A 7,672-nucleotide genomic window follows, 5' to 3' on the forward strand; every position below is an offset into this window, starting at 1 on the left:
AAAAAAAAAAAAAGAAAGAAAAGAAAAGAAAAGAAAAGAAAAAGAATTAGAAGAACTATACTTAGGGATTTTTTTCCACGGTCTGCATTTCAGCAACTATCAACATATAAATCACCCTTTCCCATACACATCTGCATCTATATAGATCAAGAGAAGAAAATAAAGCTGGCAATGTGCAAAACTCTAAGCCTGGGCGACCACCATCTCTGTAGCCATTTCCCTACATATGGGCACCCATTCAATCGCTGTAGGAATACCATTCCCATTCCCAGTCTGCTCTTTATGAGCATGTTGAAGAACAAGCTGCTGAATATACTTTTAAGTATTCTTGCATTGATATTATGGTCACCAATGTTGAAACACTAAATTACACCTACTAAACACTAACATATGTAGACAGTGAGGATTTTAAGGGGAAAAGGGGAAGAAACACTAAAATTAAATTATACAATATATTGCTCAAAACAGTAAGGCTTATTTCACATTTTTCCACATGCCAGGACTAGACAGACATACAGATATGGCAAGACAGACTTCCCAGACCAACCTTTACTGCATAGGAAAGGTATAGTGGGAACTACTCTAGCCTCTAGCTGGAACTACAAACACTGTTCCTGGGATTTAAGATTCCAGGTCTAGTTTTAGTTTCCAGACCCATCTGACAACACAATTGTTAGTTTTGTTCATATCTCATCTTCCCAGAACATGTGATTTTATCCAACACTCAGTGCTATCTTTTCTTTTGTTGGGATTCTAGAATACAATTATCTTTACAATTTTGGACAATAATGTATGCCCCAGGAACACATCATCTTCATTACCAACACAATAAACATTTTGAAGAAGATTAAGATTCAAGTACAGCTTGTATCTGTTGGTGAGGGAGGGAAAACATGGAAGCATGTTTTCAAGAAAGGCTTTCCTAGTATTTTTTAATTAGTAAATACTAAAATTACTATGAATTGAAGCTAATCAAGTACTGATACATACTTTACACTTGACCATAGTTAAAATGCCAATGGTAGACCTTCTACATATTTCTGAGATAAAAAAATAAACTGTTACTTAAAAATAAAATTATTTTCACTTTATATTACTTATCACAGGATATTAAGTGAAGACAGTATACAGATTCAATCATTAAGGTCTCACTGGTCTACACAGCTTTCTGAAGAGTTAGGAACAAATCAAGTTCACCAACTGAACTGCTGAAAGACATTGTGAGAACAGCACAGGTTGGCGTTGATGGAAAACTGGAATGATCTCAGGGTCTTGGCATACTACCCAATGGCTGCCACTGAGCTAGTCCCCCAGCTCAGCAGTTTAAGATGTTTTCTTTCAAACCCAGCTCAATCTCATAGCTGCTATAGGTCTTTAAAAACATGGACTTAAAAATCATTTTGTCCTGGATAAAGTAACTAGTCTTTAATAAACACAGTGGATAGCTAGGATTTTGAGAGTCAGCTTGATATATCTAAAACACAAACTTTACACTGAGGAATACAAATCTGTACAAATTAAATTTACAAAATCTCTCCGTAATAGATTCTAGGAAAATGTTGTTGCAAGAAAAGATTCGATGAGGGAAAACAAAAGACAAAAAACGGAGAAAGCTAGGGCGAATGGGAGCATTGGCTCAGTGGCATCGCTGTGTTCATACATAAAACATTGTTAAAATGCTTGCATATAATTCTGTAAAATAGTCTAGTGTAGCAGTAAGTCTAGAATACATGTGTTAAGATTAGTTTTCTTTTTATACAAAGCAATTTGTAGTCCCCAAAATAGATGGATAAAAAAAAAAAAAAACACCATGAAGATAAAAACAAAGAGAACACTATTTACTATTCTAGACAGTCTTTTGGAGCTAGATGTATTTCTGACTGAAAGGAACTTAAAGGCCTTTAACTTCACAGCCACAAAAAACAATTATAAGAGGGCAGATTACGATTCTTTCTACTTAGTGCTTTCCAAAAACATACCAGCTGGTACACAAGCAAGTCCCATCTCGAATTCCCTTTCTGCCTCTAAATTTAAAAGGATGAAACGGTAGGCCTGATCGTTCACCTACAACCCAGGAACATCGGTGGGTGCAGCAGAAAGGCCACCTTCCGTCCAAGCCAGAGCACAGCCTTTCCACGAGCTCGGGTTCCCAAGGCGACCGGACCAACACAGAAAGAAGACTACAGCGCCAGTAACCAGAGAAAGTGGCGGGAACCGGGTCTCCAGCCCCAGAGCCTCAGCGCCCGCGCCTAATGTCGCCCCTCGTGCGGACGGTTTGTTTCAAGAACTCAGAGTTCGAGCCGTGCGTTCGAACTGAGGCTAAACATTCCGAGCCACAGGCTGCCCCATATGCTGCTATTCCTCGGTGCAGATTCCACACTCCGTTGGCGCGGCTTCTTCAGGACACTTGACTGCCATAAAAGTTTTTTTTATCAATTATACGTCTTTTGCTGATTGTCGTATTTCAAATTAGCATAATTTTGATGGCCGAAGTCGTTCAGGATGAGAAGCGAGACGTAAAGACTTTATGGCGAATCTGAACCAAGAAAACTGAAACCCTTTTCCCTTAAGGAGCCGCTCCCCGACGTCACTTCCGGCAACAATAGGAAACGTCAAAAACTTGCACGGTCCGCCACTCCGGCTCCTGCACGCTGAGGTGCTGTGAGTTCGCAGGAATCTGGGGCGGCTTCTGGTACCCTCGCAGTCATCGTGTTCTCCGGCGCGAGCACGTGCGCTCTGGACAGGCCTCTCCATGGCTTGGGCACCAGTTCCCGGCTGAGCCATTTTCTTTTCGGCTGACAGCCCCCGCCCACAGGCTGAGTCGTCGCGGCGGCGGTGAAGATCACAGGTCGCTCAGGTACTGGCGTCGGCACTGATTCTTCCAATGCCTTGCCTCTTCCGCCCGCCCGTACGCTCTCACTTTTCTTCTCCGAAATGAGGACTAGGGATGCTTGCCACTTGGTAGCACTGGCCCAGTAAGCAACAGTTTAGGACCAATGGCACTGTAAGACATTTTGAGTGACAGCGGCGCTGGCTTATTAAAATGGTGTATCGGAGTCAAGGGGCGGGTGTGAGTCTCTTCTGTTTCTAGGCCATTGGCACGTAGAGGTCGACTTGGGACTCCCGGGAGCGACACGGTGTCGTCCCCAATGAAAGATGACAAAGGGTGGAGGTTACTTTCTTCAGGTTACACGTGTTGATTTTTGTGGTGGTGATAGTGTCATTCGATGCCCGGGCACGCTTCATTTTTTACGACGTCCCATTAATACGGATTTAAACATATACAATTTAAGGTCTCTGCTGATTGCTAGTTGCTACAGTCTCCAGACTATGAAATTGGTTAAATACTTTTCGTTTTGTTTTTTTTATAACTAGGCTCCACTTCCCACATCGTATGTACTCAGTACACATTGTTTAGACAAAAACTGAGCAGTTTGAAATTCTTACTCGATATATTTTAGGTTTACTTTTCGTTCTGTATTTACTAATTAATAATTGTGACTACTTAGTTTATAAGTGTGATATTTATTTTTAAGGACTCCCTATGTTCTCTTTAAAGCATTACCTTCAGTACTGCAATTGAATAAAATCTGTTGGTCATTTAGTGTTAGCGCTCTGGTTTTGTTTGTATTTTGAGACAGGGTCTCCTGTGTATTCCAGGCTGGCCCAGAATTCACTGTGTAGTCCCCGACTGTCCCTAGCTAGCAATCCTTTTGCTTGGCCTCTCAAAGGCCTGGAAGTATGGTTTTACGACAGGTCACTAGGTACTCTTTGCTTTGTTGTTTGGACTTTGGTACTTTCACTCCTACGAGAAGAGCTTCTGGTTACCTTTGTGAAAAGTTTTTGTTGTTGTTGTTTGGTTTTCTGGTTTTTGGTTTTTGGTTTTTGGTTTTTTTTTTTTTTTTTACAAAGTAGAGCAGGTCTCAAGAATGAACAGTAAATAAATTTATTGTCTCAGGTTAATTCAGAAACTTCTTGCTTATATAGTTTGTCTAAATTAACAATTATCTAAGTAACTTCATTAGTTACTTATTGCTGATTTATGATTATCCTCAAATTTAATGCAGCTTAAAACAACAAAAATGTCTTATCTCAGTTTCTTTGAGTCAAGAATTAGGGCAACATTCAACAGAGTAGTGCATGCATATTGTTTCTTGAGGTAGCAATTAGGCTGTGTTTGGGACTTGTGATATTATTGAGAGACTCCACTGAGATGGACTAAGGATGTACTTCCAAGTGCATGCACTAGGGATTTTGGAGCAAAGTTCTACTATCTTCTGCAGACAACTATTCTCCCTTTGAAAAACAGCTCTTGGCCTGCTATTGGGTCTTAGTGGAAACTGAACATTTGACAATAGGACACCAAGTTACTATGTGACCTGAACTACCCATCATGAGCTGGGTGCTATTAGACCTTTCAAGTCATAAAGTAGGACGTGCACAACAGCAGTCTATTATCAAATAGAAGTGGTATATACATGATCGGGCCAGAGCAGGTCCTGAGAGCACAAGCTAGTTAACATGAAGAAGTTATTCAAATGCCATCTGCTGCCAAGCATGCACCTATAGCCTCATGGGGTGTTCCCTATGATCGCCTGACTAAAGAAGAGAAGACTAGGACCTGGTTTACTGATTGCTCTGCACATTATGCAGGCACCAACCAGAAGTGGACAGCTGCAGCATTACAACCCCGTTCTAGGACAACCCTGAAAGATACAGGTGAAGAAAAATCTTCACAGTGGGCAGAACTTCGGGCAGTACACATGGTATTACAGTTTGTTTGGAAGAAGAAATGGCCACATACCTTAAATCCCAGTGCTTAGGAGACAGACATGCAGATCTCTAAGTTCAAAGTCAGTCTACGGAGCAAATTCCAAGACAGCCAAGTGTAGGCAGTGAAGGAATTTGAAAACAAAAAGGTGATAATGTAATAGAACAAGGCGGCTATGTTCTAGCCCCAGCAAGCCACAGAACTCAGCAGCTTTGGCCACATAGATCTGGCTTTAAGAGTCCAGAATAGATGGGGCTACTGGGGCAATTGATGCTTGTTAGCTGGAGCCAAGAAATTAGCAGTGATTAAGAGGAGACCAGCACCACTGAAGTGAAATCATCTGGGAAGTGTTTTCTGAGAGCACAAAGAAGCTGTGTTCCAGAGATAGCCAAGATTGTACCTTGTGCTGCAGCTGTACTTGGTAATGTGTAAGAAAGAGTCACCCAGGTGGTACTGGTTTTGAAGGCATGAAGGGTTCATGAAGAGTAGCTAAGGCTTGGCACTATGAGAGGCCATGGAAGGCCATTGGTGAAGGTGCAGCCTTAGTTGCAGTTGATGGCCCAAGACTGAAGGAGTAATGCAAAGGAGTTGAGGCTTGGCACCATGAAGAAATCCTATGAGAGGCTTTTGGTGAAGCCTAGTTGCAGTGGAAGACTCCAATGTATTAGAGATGCCAGGACCATGGGATGATCACCAAGAACAGCAGTAGCAGTGGACTGGATCAACCTGAGCTTAGAGTGCTACGGAGGGCAGAGCTGGAGAAGTGCCACCAGCCCTTTGAAGGAGACCAGAAGATCTTGAAACATTGAAGACATTGAAACAAGAAGCTGTAACATTAAAGTTGCCTTGGAGCACCCAAGGTGTTCAAGATGCCAGAGCCATGGGCTATCGGCTGAGGAAAAGCTACTAATAGGGAGTGGAACCAGCATAGGAGAAAGAAGTTTGTTGCAGTCAACAAAGATGAAAAAGGACTTTGAGATCTGTAGACTGCTTTGATATCAGCCATGGATATGCAGAGTTTGGAGTTTGCCCAGTTTGTTTCCTGTCTTGCTTTGGGGATAACAGTTAAGTGATTGTATGACTTCAGAAGAGACTTTGAAGTTTGGACTTTTACCATTGTTGAGGCTGCTATAGACTATGGGGACTTTTGAAGTTGGACTAAATGTATTTTGCATTATGCTATGTTTAGGTATGGTCCCCATAGCCTCATATGTTTGGACAAGCCCATGGGGGCCAGGGAGTGGAATGTGATGGTTTATATATGCTTGGTCCATGGAGTGGACCACTATTAAAAGGTGTGGCCCTGTTAGAGTAGGTGTGTCACTGTGGGTCTGGGCTTTAAGACCCTCATCCTAGCTGCCTAGAAGGTAGAAATCTACTAGCAGGCTTCAGATGAAGATGTTGAACTCTCAGCTCCTGTACCACGCCTGTCTGGACACTGCCATGCTCCCACCTTGATGATAATGGACTGAACCTCTGAACCTGTAAGCCAGCCGCAATTAAATATTGTTCTTATAAGAGTTGCCTTGGTCATGGTGTCTGTTCACGGCAGTAAAACCCTAACTAAGACAGTCTTTAAAGTTGTATTATTTAAAGGTTTTTAAAAAGTAAATAAAACTGTTTTGGATGTAACCATTTTTATCTAGTCAATATTCTGCTAGTAAATAAGATATGTTGGTTTATTGTGTATTATATAGTTTTGAGTGTGATCAGATAAAAACAGAACAATGTTTTTGTTTTTAAAAGAGAACAATAACCTTTACTACTTATGCTTCATAAGAAAGTCAAGACTGTTTTGATTCTCATGGATCCTTAGCAAGTACAGATGTGCAAGTCTCTTCCCTTCCTAAGCCTCCTTGATTGTCCTGCACTACAGGCACCAGCTTCTACCTACACACTTGACTGTACTCCACCAGTACAGGCTTTGCGATTAGCCTTAAAAGCTTATCGGGAGGAAAAGATTCTGGTTTCAGGTTTGTTATGGCACTATTTCAGCTATGAGCCAATATAAGATTGTCCATGCCTCTTCCCAGGTTTGACAGATACTATGAATCCTTATTTATTTGCAAAATATTATCCAAGTTTATCGACACAAAACAAATATATGCAGCTCAAGTTTGAGCAACGAAATTAAGGTGCTTAATTCTGGAATTATCCATTTACATATTCTTCCAGAATAGAGTGCATATAGGATTGTTTAAATATTTGAATGAAGAAGCCAGCTTTAAGAGGCAGAGGCAGGCGGATTTCTGAGTTCGAGGCCAGCCTGGTTTACAGAGTGAGTTCCAGGACAGCCAGGGCTATACAGAGAAACACCCGCCCCCCCCCCCCCAAAAGAAGTAAACCGCACTTAGCCTTTCTGCCCATACTGCTTAGTTATTTATAGCTTTGGTGGGGATGGAGAAACAAAAGCTCGGATACTAAATAAACTCAGCACCTTCACCATCGTTTCCATGCTATGCAGTTTTTGGTAATTCTCCTCTTTTGTTTTTACACAATCATGGAATTGTCCTTCAGGTTTTCAATTGTGGTAAAGCAATGCACACAAAATAAAATTTATCAGTTTATCCAGTTAAAAATGTACAGGTCAGTGATATTCAATACATTTATAGTGGCTTGTGACTATTTCCACTATCTACCTCCATAATTACTTACATTTTACACAGCTAAAAGTATATGTCCATCAACCACCCCTTCCCTGTTCCTTTCACCAGTTCCTGGGAATCCTATTCTACAGTCTGTGATTTTGTCTACACTAAGTACTTCATGTAAGCAGTATCATGTAGATTGTTTTTATGTAGCATTGAAATGTTAACAGCCGAGCGGTGGTGGCGCACGCCTTTAGTCCCAGCACTTGGGAGGCAGAGGCAGTTGGATTTCTGAGTTCCAGGCCAGCCTGGT

General features: G+C 41.5%; 2 protein-coding genes across 6 annotated transcripts in view; one reads left to right on the plus strand and one right to left on the minus strand.

Moving 5' to 3' along the window:
• Positions 1-2,330, minus strand: part of Cep44 (centrosomal protein 44) — a 20,159-nt gene extending 17,829 nt beyond the window's left edge. For 2 of the 3 annotated variants that reach the window (XM_031339847.1, XM_031339845.1), the window contains exon 1: positions 1,980-2,329. The gene's annotated coding sequence lies outside the window, so the exon portion shown is untranslated. Of the gene's footprint in view, positions 1-1,979 lie in introns of all 3 variants that reach the window. The other variant, XM_031339846.1, reaches the window with a different exon arrangement.
• Positions 2,331-2,594: 264 nt separating this feature from the next.
• Fbxo8 (F-box protein 8) overlaps positions 2,595-7,672 on the plus strand; it is a 48,834-nt gene continuing 43,756 nt past the window's right edge. Inside the window, exon 1 of one of the 3 annotated variants that reach the window (XM_031339848.1) lies at positions 2,595-2,857. The gene's annotated coding sequence lies outside the window, so the exon portion shown is untranslated. The remainder of the gene's footprint in view (positions 2,858-7,672) is intronic. The other 2 variants (XM_031339849.1, XM_031339850.1) reach the window with 2 other exon arrangements.

The sequence above is a fragment of the Mastomys coucha genome, unplaced genomic scaffold, assembly GCF_008632895.1.
Source record: "Mastomys coucha isolate ucsf_1 unplaced genomic scaffold, UCSF_Mcou_1 pScaffold22, whole genome shotgun sequence".
NCBI classification, from domain to species: domain Eukaryota; kingdom Metazoa; phylum Chordata; class Mammalia; order Rodentia; family Muridae; genus Mastomys; species Mastomys coucha.